Genomic DNA, 15,789 nt, shown 5'->3' on the forward strand with positions numbered 1-15,789 from the left:
TCAGATTTTTTTTTTATTTTAATCAACATGCTTGTGTGTGAAGTTGAGCTTGGTACTTCAGCAGTTGATTTTGTGGCAACAGTTTAAAAACTTTATAAGTATGTTTGATGATATTTCAGGCTGCTTCAGGTACATGATTTCAATGAACATTTTCTAGTGCTAGCTATAATGCATTACACTTACTATATATATATATATATATATATATATATATACATGTATATATATATATATCTTAATTATAGCCATCAAGTGATTCGTATTTAGTGTTCGGTGGAAACTGTAACCATCAAGTGTTCATAGAACACTTAAGCATAAATATGGTATAAATCATTAAACTACGTCGTAATTAGAGTGCGAGCTTTTAATGGAAATTTTATTGTTCACTTTTTTTCTGCGTGAAAATTACTCTTGTTTCCAACATTTAAAAATATTGTCTGTGCAGAATATTTTAAAATTTGCAAAATCGGTATTCCTAAAAACAAAAGAATAGTATAAATTTGACAGAAAAACAAACACATAAATATAATATTTACGTATAAGCATTTCTTATGTAAATAGGAGTGCATACACTAATCACGGTATTTGATGTGCTGTTGACAGTAACCACTAGATGGCAGAAAGATGAGAGTTTACGCTCAGAGTGTCATGTCACAGACTGGGAGCATTTGCTTCGTCAACTGTGTTACAGAAGAGTGGAAGTTGACTTTACACCAGCTTTGGACTTTTATTGACAGGTAAGTTCTTCACAACATACTAACTTGTAAATATCTCTAATTTAAGCTGTTTGTTACAGCGTTATTTACACAAAACTTTTGTCTGATATTTCTTTCAATAATAAAATGTTTTAAATATTTTCCTTTTTATTATATAATGTTATGAATGTTTCCTGAAACTTTTACAAGAATGTAATATTTCAGAAATAACTTTATAGTATTAAGTATAAATGTGGATTATAGAATATTTTGAACTCTCCGCGAAATGTATAGTATATGCAATTGTTGTTTTTATTTAGAGTGAAATGCTTATGAGTATTAATGATTCATGTAGTAGTTTAAACAAACTTTGATTAGGGATAATAACTTGTTATTGCAGATTTCCTAGCAACTTGCTCTTCTAATAAGGATGTATTCACATCTTTGAAAGTGATTCTAAATTTTGTAATTTAGCTACGAGTGTATGTATATATATATGTATTTCTATAACATTTTTAGGCTTAGCAAACTGACTAACAACTGATTGAATTAAATGAGAGTCAAATAGTTTCGTAATTTATTTAAACAGTATATGTTAATAGACAAAACAAACAGACAGCAAACAGACTAAAAACTAATATCGTAAATGTTGTTAAATGCACCTAAAACACAGCTGAATTCATTATTTATGATATCGATGAACATTTGGATGAAATGTAGACATTATACACGCCTAATACATAGGACAGAAGGGGCACTTTTTCAGTTACTGTACAGATGCTATTATTAACAACCATGTTAGATTCACTTAGCTTTTATCCCCACACCACATACCTCTCCACACTTTTTAAAAAAGCTAGGCAGTCATGGCAGACATCATTGTCTTATGTTAGGTATTAATAATAATGAAAACACTGTCAAACTGGTTATCATTAATTTTAGAAAGTTATTTAAAACGGACCCTAAAATTTTCGGACACTTCTGTCCATTAGTTTAATGGGTCTTGTACTTGTTATGATTTGTGCTCTTCTCATATAAGACAACTGATGGATACTACATGCGGGCTTTATAAGTAAGCTTGATAAGATGATTTCACTTCCATATTTTGCCCTAGCAGGTGGTTATGTTAACCTGTTCTATAGAAGGTAAAACTGTATTGGAAAAATCACCAAAAAAGACAAAAACAAAATCCATCTATCTCCGCTCCGAAACACAAAAAGAAACGTGAATAGATATCTGTTCGCTCAAAAGATGACTTTAGAATGTGAAAATAATCCGTGATGCTAAAAACTGAACAATTATCAACAGGTAATTTACAAATTCTTTATATTTAGCAAGTTAGTTTTTATTTAAGCACCAGCTACATAATGAGCTCTATGCTGTGCCCACCATGAATATTGAAACTCGGTTTTAGGCGTTAAATCTGTCAAACTTAACACTAGGAAGCTATATTTGATAATTGTCAATTTTTAATGATTAATGTTGCATAACATGCTAATGAATTACATGTTTTTAGAATAAAAGATAAAATCCCGTAAGAATGTGTTATCGCAAATCATATTGCATGTAAAACCTGGCATGACCAGGTGGTTAAGGCGCTCGACTTCTAATCTGATGGTCTCGAATTCGAATCTGATTCACAACAAACATAATCGCCCTATCAGCCGTGGGAGTGTTATAATGTTTGGTCAATCCCACTATTCGTTGATAAGAAAGTAGCCCAAGAGTTGGCCATGGGTGGTGTTGACTAGTTGCCTTCCCTCTAGCCTTACACTGCTAAATTAAGAACGGCTAGAGCAGATAGCCCTCGTGTAGCTTTGCAACAAACTTAAAATAAACAAAAATTGTATGTAAAATTTTGATCACGTAAGAAAGTGTTTTCACAGCTCAAACTGTATGTAGAATTTTGATCATGTAAGAACATGTGTTTGTTTGAAGTTAAGCATAAAACTACACAATGGGTTATCTGTATTATGCTCACCACGGGTTTCGAAACCAGGTTTCAAGCGTTGTAAGCTCACAGACATACGCCTGTGCCATTGGGAACAAGAATATGTGAATACAGTTCAAATTATATGTAAAATTTTAAGAGAATATTGAAACACCTCTAAAGTATGTAGAATTAATAGAAGTTGTACGAGGAGGAGTTTATGTCACAGACAAATTGAGTTTTGTAAAACTGATATAAAATTTGATTCATGATGACGAGAAACACACATGAAGTAAAAATGTATTATATAAAAGGCTTGTATAGGTATTGAAACTTTAATTAGAATAAAGTACAGAACAACTTTTCGATCTTAGGTCATTTTCAGGTTAAGAATACTTTAGAACATGAAATTGGATTTCTTAACGAATAGTGGGATTGACCGTAACATATAACGCCCCCATGGCTGGGAGGGCGAGCATGTTTGGCGCGACTCGGGCGCAAACCCGCGACCCTCAGATTACGAAGCGCATGCCTTAATGCGCTAGGCCATGCCGGGCCCCATTAATACTCACTGAGGACTTGTTCACATTGATACTGATTAGGATTTTGTTTACATTGATATCGACAAAACACTTCTTCACATTCATACTAAATAAGATTTTTGTTTAGATTGACTAAGACATGTTCACATTGATGCTAACTAGGAGTTTGTTTAGCATGAACTAATAATTTGTTCACGTTGAAACTTACTAAAAATTTGTTTAGATTGATATTAAATAAGGATTTTTCACATTGATGGTGATTAGATTTTAGTTTACGTTAATTTTGACTAAATATTTGTTCACTTTCATATTGACTACAATTCTGTTCAAAGCCAATTAACTGAAGAATATTTTACATTAATAGTGATTAGGATTTGTTTAAATTGATACTGACTAGGATTTTGTTTACATTGATATTCATTAAGGATTTGTCACATTTTACTGATTATGGTTTTAATTAGATTTATACTAATTGACTTAGAACCTGATCATGTTGATGATAGCCAACATTTTGGTATTAACTAATAATTTGTTCAAGTGGAAACTATCTAGGTTTTATGTTTAGAATGGTATTGACTAAGGATTATGGTCTAGCGCGTTAAGGCGTGCGCTTCGTAATCTGAGGGTCGCGGGTTCGCACCAAACATGCTCGCCCTCCCAGACGTAGGGGCGTTATAATGTGACGGTCAATCCCACTATTCGTTGGTAAAAGAGTAGCCCAAGAGTTGGCGGTGAGTGGTGATGACTAGCTGCCTTCCCTCTAGTCTTACACTGCTAAATTAGGGACGACTAGCACAGATACCCCTCAAGTAGCTTTGTGCGAAATTCCAAAACAAACACACAAAAGACTAAGGATTTGTTCACATTAATACTGACTGGGATTCTACTCAGTTTTATAATGATTAAGGACTAAAGTACCACTTTATTAAGATTTATTTTGACTTAGGGTTTGTTTACATTGATAATGATTATGATTTTGGTGAGATTGTTATTGACTAAAATTAATTTTGACTTTGTTTTTACTAGTATTTTTTATATCGATACTGATTAGGACTTCCTCACATTGATACCGATTAGAACCTTGTCTAGTTTGTATTGACTAAGGATTTATTTACATTAATACTGATTAGAATTATGTTTAAAATGGTATTTTCTAAGGAATTCATATTGATACTGATTAGGGTTAAGGACTAAGGACTTTTTCACACTGTTGTGACTAGGATTTTATTTAGATAGTACTGACTAATGATTTTGTCTACATTAATAACGGCAAAGCTTGTTCACACTGATATCTACTAATATCTTGTTCATATTGATACTAACTAGAGTAATACTTAGATTGATATTAACGAACAACTTTTTCACTTTATATTAACCAGGATTTTTTTTAGATCATATTCACTAACGATTTATTAACGTTAATATTCATTAGGATTTTGTTTAGATTGATATCGACTAAGGACATTTTAGATTAATAAGGATTAAAGGTTTGTTGAAGTCAAAACTGATTAGAATTTTGTTTCAACTGATGTTGACTAAATCTTTGTTTGTGTTAAGACAATGTTTTTTTAAAATTTATATTGACTAAGGATTTATTTAATTTACTATTGGCTAGGATTTTTTTTGAATTATATTTGCTAAGGATTTCTTTACATCGATAATGATTAGTATCCTGTTTTGATGTTGACACTGACTAGTGGGTTTTGTTTAGACTGATACTGACAAAAGATGTGTTCATATTGATAATGGCTAGAATTTTGTTTTCATGTTGATACTGATTAGTGGGTTTTGTTTTTGACAAAAGATCATTTTGTTTTCATGTTGATACTGACTAGTGGGTTTTGTTGATACTGACTAGTGGGTTTTGTTTAGACTGATACTGACAAAAGATGTGTTCATATTGATAATGGCTAGTATTTTGCTAGTATTTTGATTTTCATGTTGATACTGATTAGTGGGTTTTGTTTAGACTGATACTGACAAAAGATGTGTTCATATTGATAATGGCTAGTATTTTGTTTTCATGTTGATACTGATTAGTGGATTTTAGTTACTAGACTGATACTGACACTGATTAGTGGGTTTTGTTTAGACTGATACTGACAAAAGGTGTGTTCATGTTGATAATGGCTAGTATTTTGTTTTCATGTTGATACTGATTAGTGGGTTTTGTTTAGACTGATACTGACAAAAGATGTGTTCATATTGATAATGGCTAGTATTTTGTTTTCATGTTGATACTGATTAGTGGGTTTTGTTTAGACTGATACTGACAAAAGATGTGTTCATATTGATAATGGCTAGTATTTTGTTTTCATGTTGATACTGATTAGTGGGTTTTGTTTAGACTGATACTGACAAAAGGTGTGTTCATGATGATAATGGCTAGTATTTTGTTTTGATGTTGATACTGACTAGTGGGTTTTGTTTAGACTGATACTGACAAAAGATGTGTTCATATTGATAATGGCTAGTATTTTGTTTTCATGTTGATACTGATTAGTGGGTCTTGTTTAGACTGATACTGACAAAAGATGTGTTCATATTGATAATGGCTAGTATTTTGTTTTCATGTTGATATTGACTAGTGGGTTTTGTTTAGACTGATACTGACAAAGGATTTATTCACATGGATAACGAATTAGAATTTTATGAGGTAATTATTAAACAGTTATATTTAGATTGTAGCAAATGTTAACTTGTGGAAGTTAATGCTGGTACGGTATTTGTATACATTAATAATACTAAAGACGAATTTTTTCAAATTGTACTCACTAATAATTTGTCCATAATAAAGCTGACTGAAGTCTTTTAAAGTGGCACCTTAAATTTTCTTGGATTGCGGATTGTCCTGACTATAAGCTGTTGATTTTTATTTTGAATGTGACTATGTATCTTCAGACTGATACTAACAAGGATTTGTTAAGACTAATAATAACTATAATTAGTTTTTTGTAATACTGATCGGTTTAACGATTTAGACTGTTTCAGAGTTGAAATTTTGTACATACTGACCAAGACTAAAAATTTATATAAAGATTGTTGTTGATTTAGATGTTTTACAGTGCATTATTTCCTGAAGATTATTTTAGTTTTATTCATCTCAGTTATTAGCTTTCTGATTCTCTTCCTACAAATACTAAAGGTTCCAGTATTCGTCTATTTCATCCATCCGATTTTATGAATTCTTTTGAAATCGCTCTTCCGTGTTATTTCCTTATTATTTCTATGAAATACCGAAGTTAGGGTTTTTGTACTGAACATTCACACTGATTTTAGACTTTTATCTGTTTTTTATTTTATTACTTGATACGTCATTACAGTGAGGTAGTTTCTCTATATGTATAACGCGATTACTTGAAGACTAATAAGCGATCAGTGTGACTAGCTCAGTAATACAGCCGGGTTGAATAAACTGTAATTTTCTTTACTTCAGAATAATTGTTTCTAGCGTGTAGCGTCCAATGTTATCGACCTTACTGAGTTGACGTAAACCAATTTGTTTGAAGTTGCGGTCCTCCTTCAAGTTGATATACTTTTTGTTACTTGGACTGAAGTGACGTTCTTAAAATAATTTTTATAACTAATGAATTAAGGCTCAGTATCTGTTTTATTTACTCGGTCGCCAGAATGTCGGTTATTTTTACATTGTGTCTTTATTCTTAGAACAACATGCTATGGCAAACTGGCATGTTTCTCTTTAGTAGTGGTTTTTATTGTTCCTCTAATTTCATATGTGTATATTTGTAGTCAAAGCAAGAAATAATATCGCATCATCGGTTGTCCCTACCTAGAAAATTATTCGACCATAAATTATAGGGTTAATGATCGTATTGTTTACACTACATAAATATAAGCCCCCCTCTAGTACAGCGGTATGTCTCCGGATTTACAACGCTAAAATCAAGGCTTTGTTTTGATTCCCCTCGGTGGGCTGAGCAGATAGTTGTGGCTTTGCTATAAGAAAAACAAACATAAATATAAAGGGAACCTACAGATACTGTTGCTAGATTTACGGTAGAATAATATAGCTTAGGTGTCCCATGAGAGTTAAATGAACAGGCCATAAGAAATATGAGTAAGTCATTCTAGATAACCACTACTACAAAAAAGCAACACGTGAGCGTTTACGTTATAGCTCGATGACCAAGGTTGTAATAACCCTTACTTGGTCTGCCAAAAGTTAATAGCGATTGTGTATATTAATATACATATTTCAGTTCTTATTTGTTTACTATTCCTTGTTGCGCTGACGACAGATTTACTGCATTGGTGCTAAATGCGTAAAGACAGTAAAAAGAACCAATTATTTTACCCTGAATGTGTGCAAATTCGCAAGTAAACCTAGAATTACCTAATAAATATTAAATATTTCAATCACATAAAATTTGAAAACGTGTTTATGGGAGATTAAAATTGGAATAAAATGAAAAAGATATCAAACACCAGTATCAAACAAAATGTTTATTAAACACTGATTGAGTCGGGGTTTAAGAATAATACTGACCATCTTTTCTGTTTTGTTGTATCTTCTGTGATTGCTGTAGCTAGAAGAAAAGCAAAAGGTTTCTGTATTCCAAGAAAACTGAGAGAATTACACCTTCCATGGAAAAGAAACACAAAAGTTGTGTCTATGCTGTTATTTTTAGTAAGATCAACGTTCTTGTGTGACACATTACACTTCTAAGTTCTATATGTAAGTAATGATTCTAAAGTTCATTTTCAAGGAGAAATTAACTATCAGCTCATACTAATTTGTACAAATCTCTGCACCACCTCTCAATATTGGTATGATTTCTACGAAATGACCACTGTGGCATGCAATGCTTATCTTGATATGTAGAAGAATGCAAATATATAATTATTAACGTTAAGTACCTGCACAACATTAGCACAGAAATTATTAAAACAATTACCTGAATGTATACGAATAAAGACACATTATTTTCTAGTTATAACAGGGTGATATTTAAAAGTTTTCAACGTTTATATTTACACCTCTCTTTCTTACCTCATGACTTTTCTATGCTAAAAAATCCTTAAAAGTAATGATATATATCAAATAACATAATTATTATTTCCCTTAGTCATTGTCATAAATGGCATACAAGGTTTCGTGAAATATACAGGATATAATAAAGTAAACAGAACAGAGAATTAAGTAAATATAACTGAATTTTGGCCATAATGGTATTAATCTGGATATAACTCAGAAGTAAATGAAATATAGAATAATTAATTTAAAATAAGGTTAATACAAAACAACATGAAGTGAATGTGAAAATTGAAACTTAGTTTGCGTGGATAACACAAAATATATCTCAAAAAATGTAGTTAAATAAAATAAATCAAAATAAGTCTGGCAGTGCAAATTTGCAGAGTGACTATCTGCACTGTTTTTACTACAAGGATTAATATCCATAATAAGCATAATAAGCCATGAAGCTTAACAAAACTGAATTTAAATTTAAAACATGCTCGCTCTTGCACAAAAGCAACTACGGCCTCAAGAAAAAGCAAACAAGCCCCGTGATATGTATAATATATTAATCATAATTAAGCTTCGTTAGCCAAGAAAAGGCATTAACACCATAAGAATTGTTGAGTTGAATATTGTCTTAATAAATAAATGAAATTATGATAGATCAAATAAATTCAAAATTGCATTAATGTTGTCAACACAAAATAATGTGTAAAAATTCAAACTAAATGTAGTTAATTAATATAAAACTGTCCAGATAAAACGTCAAGTGATATCCATAGATTTCGGGAAACTTATACAAATCAAAACTAATTTCTCGATCAAAACGACTTAAAGCGATATTTACACTGTTTTTTATCATTCTTAATGAATCAGGATTTGTGATTTTACTTTTTAAGAACTAAGTCGAATATTTCAGTTGATACAAGAGCAAATTATTTCTTTACCAGTGAGCCACTTTCACTCAGTGTGGTGTACAATACTCAAGCAACCTTTTATTATGGGAAACACATTTCCAGAGATTGTATATTTTGCCATTTGTGTCATTCTTGTGCTTAAATGACGCCATGTCAAGAATAATCATATTAATATTTAGAATAACTTTCTTTTGAAATTAACGTGTAAAAAATCGTCTTTAAAATTTTACTTGACTAGTTTATCTCTGTATGCTAAGTGTCCATAATATCCACTACTGTTCTAGAAAAATAAGTTTCCAAATGTGGCAACACATGGTGTATAACTAGTTGTGTATAAATGACTATTGTGAATATCAAGAATTTGGTGCTGCGTGCCATTATTAAAATCAACAGGTGTCTGTGAATGATCATGGTATTCCAATGCTTTCAAATAATTCCATAACCAGTAGTCCCCCGCTAGTACAACGGTAAGCCTAAGGATTTACAACGCTAAAATCAGGGGTTCGATTTCCCTCGGTGGGTTCAGCAGATAGCCCGATGTGGCTTTGCTATAAGAAAACACACACAAACACACACCCATAACCAGTCATCCATAAGTGTGAGATATTGTAGTTAAACACATGGGACTGTTTATGATTCCTTCAACTAAAGTATTGTGTTGGTGGTTCATATACAATGTAATGTTTTTAGTCATTAAATCTTGCAACTTGGTGTATGATATTTTAGAACTGTCTTTTTTGTCCAATGGTTGAGGGAACAATAGATTGGGCAACTTAAAACATGCTACATTATCCTTAGAAACTGTCTTGTCCAATGTCTGACACCACAATAGAACTATCAACTTTACGCATTTTGCATTATTCTGAGAATTGTCTTGTCCAATGTTTGATGGAACAATAGACCTAATAACTTGTTAAATGAAGCGTTATTTTTGACAACTGCATTTCTAATGTTTGATGATACTTTTTTTTAAATTTCTACAACTATAATCCTTATAAATCATATACATATTTCAGTGTTAAAGTCATATCCTTTATTTGCCTGAAATATCCACGCTGTTGAATATTTTGCATGATTAAATTCATACAGGTTTGTCTATATGTAATTAAAGTCATGTAAATAATAAAATTCACTCACACATAACTAAATATTGGTGTAGTAATGGACATTAACAGTCACGTACTTCGTTTGCAATATCAACCATCTTTTGTTGCAGTTCCAGTGCTCTGAGTGTATATACGTCTTTTAGATGCTAAGCTGTAGTGTCAATGGAATTCCACTTCGAATTTTATCACAAACTAAAGTGGTTGTTCTTACCTTAATTCACTATCTCAATCATATTTTATGTTTTCAGCTACAGTATGTATCGTTACTCATACAGGTTAATGAATGGAATTTCAAGGATCACAATAAACACATTTCGACAGCATAGAACAGTAACTAGCCCAACACTGCCATTTAGGGTTAAGAAAACTTACTATATCAAGTAAACGTTAACAATAAACGAGACCGAGTTGTGCCACGCTTAAGACTCCCACCTATGCCTGTAGATTTTGTTGCACAAAGTATCATAAGACACTGGAGCAGAAGAATGCAGCTTCTATCAAGCTGCCAAATCTATTACGCCATTTGTTAATTTGTGTCAAGATGTAGAAGTTCACGTAACTTTCTAATGATATGTTAGGGCTCACTTCCCGAAACTACACGAGTATGCGTTTGCAGCACGGAACAATACAAGGTCACTTCAGATAACTCACTCAATTATTTATGAAGGTGTAACAAACAAGTGTCCATCAATGTTTACAAAAGAACATTATCTGAGTCCATGCAACTAAGGATTATAAAGTTCTTTCAAGCTGTTGGTGTGTTGAAGGTTCCATGGATTAACAGAAGTCGAAATCTACTGTTAGTGTTCTGAGATTTTATTTGATGACCACAGATGTCATATCTATATTCATAAATCACTAGAGAGATTAAATAGTTATTACACTAATATTGCTTGATAGTTTGTAAAGGCCACAAGCTCACAACTCCTTTCCAGTTGTTTATTTATCGTTCAACTGCCTGCACTAGTTGCTTCATACAATGCGATTATAAGATAACCTGTACGAATCTACCTTAAACCATTACTGGATAGCTTGTAAAGCAAAGAATATCATTTATCTCAATCGTTTGTTTGTCAATAAACCAAATATAAGTAGATCTTGTCAGAATTGAGTTGATATTCTCTGAAATGATAGCTTAAGTCTGAACTATCATTAAAGACATATACCACGTAATGCTAAGCCAGTTATTATTTAAAACTACTATCGTTTTTCTGTGGCAAGGTAATAGCTCCTTTAGTCCAAACCAGAAATTGCACCAGACGAAGGCTTCATTACTTTAAACTAAATGGATCAGCTGCAGCAAGAACTTAGCAATGTTAGCTCGAACATAAAGTGGATCAATCGGTTTTCTCTAACAAACTAATATATACAACCACATCCAATGATTTGGTAATCTACAAACGAATCAAACACTTCTTCCACTAAGTACCAGACATTCTTTTGATAGTAATTTCTGTTGTATACGTGTTACTGTCATGATAACAAGATCCAGAAAACTCTATTGTCTCACATAATATCATGGTATCAAATTGAACACTGGGTGCAGTGCGAAAACATTACCGGTACGTCTTGTTCTTTTGAAAGATCTAACTTCCTTCCAAATCACTGTGAGGTCTTTAATGCTGTTCCTTGTGGTGTGTTAAATCTTTCTGCTGAAGTTTATCGTTATACATGCCTCACTTACTTTCCTGGCCAGATGTAACTGACCAATGCCTGATACCTTGAAGTCTCATAGAGACCAATATTTGACCTTAGGATGACTATATCTCCATAACTTATCCTTCCCATCCTTTAATTCTCCGTATGATGAGTAATCACTAGAGCATGAGTTTCTGCAGCATCAGTGGTTTACGTTAGCTTCTCTTAAACCCATAATCCATGATATGAACAAAAAGTCATAGTTCTAGCCATGGCTCGCAAAAACCCTTGGTTTTGGAAAAGTACTTTCCTAATCCTTGACAAATTCTCGGATCATATCATTACCTCAACTGTATCTTCCCTCTTTCCTTTATCATGTATTACAAAATTTACACATAACAAGAAATCGAATCAAACAAAGAAGCACATGCAACGCAAACATTATCAATAACATTTCTGGCACAAGCACCAAAACAGTTTAGTTCATGTTATATGTTGGTGCAACTGTAACTAATAGATAAATATAAGTATAACAGTAACATGAAATTAAATGTGTTTGGTTGTTAGAGAGTAAAATGAGCAGGCTCAAATACTTGTATAATACAAGAAACTTTTTATTCTTACTGGCCACAATACTGACCAGCTTCTGAGCTCTAATCTAACTTTGCTGGTTGTGAAAACAAAGGAAAAGGCAACTGTTTTATTTAATCTAAAAGTACAGAGATAGCTGTTTCTCTTATACAAACAAAATGAGTATGGGTATACCATAGTATCAAATCAAACTGAAATCTTAGTGCGATGTCTTACTACCCTAGATTATATACTTCACTGATAATTCCCATGCCACATCAAGGGAATATTAATTTCCAAGTAGTAACACTTTATATATATCTGTGCTATATTTTTCCATGGGACTAACTAAACAGAAATAGGGCCAAGCAAATAAACTCTTTATGGCAAATAACCTTAGCCTAAGATAGGAAAAATTGGAAGCTTATAAATATCGAATTCCTGGTGGCAGTAATATACATGACAAATCAAAAAAAAAGGGAAAAAAGTATTTGTATGTGTCTGAATAAATATATTATTTTTAATTTGCAACTTTTAAGATCTAATGGTGTTCAGTTACTACAAGGTTATTGTTATTATTTCTTTTATTTCTATCTGTCTTCATTTGGCCATGTGTACGTCAGTGTTTCAGCAACACAGTTCTTTTGTAGCAAACAATCGGATGTTAAGTGTTTGACGATTTTTATCACGTATATAATACGACTTAAGTATAATATTAATACATTCATTTAAATCTCTTGCATAAATAATTTATTTTATTACAAAAAACTTGATATAAGTACATCCAATCTTACCTGCTTGTCTGTGTTGTAATTCATTAACCAGATGCTCGTTTACCTGTAATATTGAAGGTTTGATTAATTACAGTAATTTTGTTTTTAATCTTTCAAATCATAGCAATCTATGGTGGTTACATGATAGGGGTTGACCACATGCATGAAAACAAATAGCATCACGTTGTACGCATGCACACGCTCATGGGTTACTGATGTTGTAACTGTTGCCTGAAAAGTGCTAGAATAGACTCAGTTATAAAGTGTTTATAGATCTGATTTCCATTTAGTTTCCAGAACCAATCTGGCTATCTTGTACGTTGGTTTGATTACCATTTGTTTAACAGGTACATTAAGCTTCTTGCTATGCGCATACCGTACACAACTGTTTAACGAACACAACTTATGACTTCACACTTCTACTTCGCTCTGATATTTACATAATACGATGAACACTAGTCTAGTTATCGAGTATACTACAAAGATAGTTACTATGTTTTCTTATTTATTACCTTTATCACTGCTTTACTACACGCTTATGTATACTTCGCTTTAGAGCAAAACCAGGTGCATTCTTCATAAAGACATTCAGTGAAAATAGAACACATCCTATTTCTTTCTCATTGAGGTTATACTTAGTCACACAAGTCGTTTTAAATCATATCAATATTTATACCAAATTATTTATTTGCTTGCAAACCTGAGTTATTATATAGATTATATTCTGTGCAGATACTGTGGTCATCAAAATATACTAACAAATGAGTTATTCTATCTATCACATTTAAGTTTTATTTTACATGTGGTCTTTATTTCAAAACGTCGTTTTCAGAATTAAGATTTTACCGTAAGTAATATTATAGAACTAATATCGCATCAACCAAAACTAGTAAGTATTCTAGGATAGTTGTTGTTATTTGTAATTAAGCATTAAGCTACACAATGGGCTATTTGTGCTATGCTCACTACGGGTACCCTAGTCTAGATTATAGCGTTGTAAGTCCGCAGACATGCCGCTGTGCCACTGGGGGTCTCTAGGATATCTAATAAATATAGTTTTCCTTGTTTGTTTCTTTTATCGTTAAGTACAAACTAAACATTAAGCTATCTGTGCTGCTCTCACCACAGGTATCAAAACCCGGTTTTAGCGATAGAATCCTTTAGATATGTTGCTATTTTTTTACAAAATAGTAATTTAGATTTCACAATTCACTTATGACTGGATTTCAAAAACAAAAACACATTACTTTTATATACTCTAGACACGTGCCATGTAGAATGATCTGGTAAATCTGTAATAGTCGAGTTGGCAAGTTATGGTGATAGAAACGTTTCGTAATAACCAAATGATTGAAAAGCAACAGTCATGAAATAAATCTCGCTTAAGCAACTTAGTTTTATTAGGAACTGCAATAACATAATTCGATTTATATATATATATATATAGTGGTTGTTTCAAGAAAGATGGTTGCTTTAGTTTTACTTTCTCGTATTAAAGTTTTACACGGATTCAACACTTCCGTTATAGGACGAAGTGGATTTAAATGTCCTGAAATCCAAATAAAACTGGAGGTTTTAAACCCAAGTCAAGATTATTACAACCATTACCTATACACATGTTCAGGACTATTTATACGTTTTCTCTCCAGAACTAGGAATAGTAGTTTGGGTGACATGTAAGCTACTCCGGTTATCATGATATATATATATATGTATGTATGTATAGCTTCAAATAATATATGTATAAAAACATCAACACCAAAATATGTACATGAGTTCAGTTCTTATAATTTCATTACGAGTAGAGATGACTCTAGCTTGCACTTTTAAACTCTCTCACTATATATATATATATATATATATATATATGGCGAATTTCTTTGTTTTTTTTAACACTCATAAAATGAAATAAAAATTATTAAAAATATTTTTTTATTTTAAAAGAAACAATATATTTTATATAATTTCACAAATCTCAACAATCTATAAAATGTTCAGCAAACTTCTAAGTGGCGGATGAGTCTTTAACAATCCCAGTAACCTGAAATTTATATAATAATTCCAATATTATTCTTAATAAAATAACACTTACTAGTTCACAAGTCATCGATTAATCTTAACTTTACAACAGGTACGCCTTGTTTTGTTTTAGAATCTCTTCTTCCCCAGGGAACATGTTGATGGGTGGTTTCCTTAAGAATGTGTTTAGACGATGCCTATACGCTCTATGCACTTGAGGAGATAGGACTTCCTTGGCAATTCCCTGTTTAAAAATCATTACTAAAAGTTGATGCTATATAACTAATCCTTCTTAAAAATTCTGCTAAAACGTAGTTCCATCAGTTATTGCTTACTCGCATTAATATTTATTCTTTTACATCTACGACTATTTTTCAGTCAAACTACAAGCTGTTTCTGTACAACTACAGCTACTTGTTAGTGAGACCAGAGTTTGTATGGAGTTAAACTTCTTAGTCAGACCAGCGTTTATGTACAACTACAGTTACTTCTTAGCCATAACAATGTTTGTGTACAACTACAGTTACTTCTTAGTCAGACCAATGTTTGTGTGCAGTTACAGTTACTTCTTAATGTGTTTCAAATCACTCGGAGCTACTGCCAAAAGCACCACTATTC

The 15,789-nt window shown here is 32.0% G+C and overlaps 1 protein-coding gene across 1 annotated transcript in view; it reads left to right on the plus strand.

Annotated features, from left to right (window-relative positions):
• Positions 1–677: 677 nt before the first annotated feature.
• LOC143222060 (neurotactin-like) overlaps positions 678–15,789 on the plus strand; it is a 41,838-nt gene continuing 26,726 nt past the window's right edge. Inside the window, exon 1 of the mRNA XM_076447915.1 lies at positions 678–737. The gene's annotated coding sequence lies outside the window, so the exon portion shown is untranslated. The remainder of the gene's footprint in view (positions 738–15,789) is intronic.

This window comes from Tachypleus tridentatus, chromosome 8 (assembly GCF_004210375.1).
Source record: "Tachypleus tridentatus isolate NWPU-2018 chromosome 8, ASM421037v1, whole genome shotgun sequence".
Classification (NCBI taxonomy): Eukaryota; Metazoa; Arthropoda; class Merostomata; order Xiphosura; family Limulidae; genus Tachypleus; species Tachypleus tridentatus.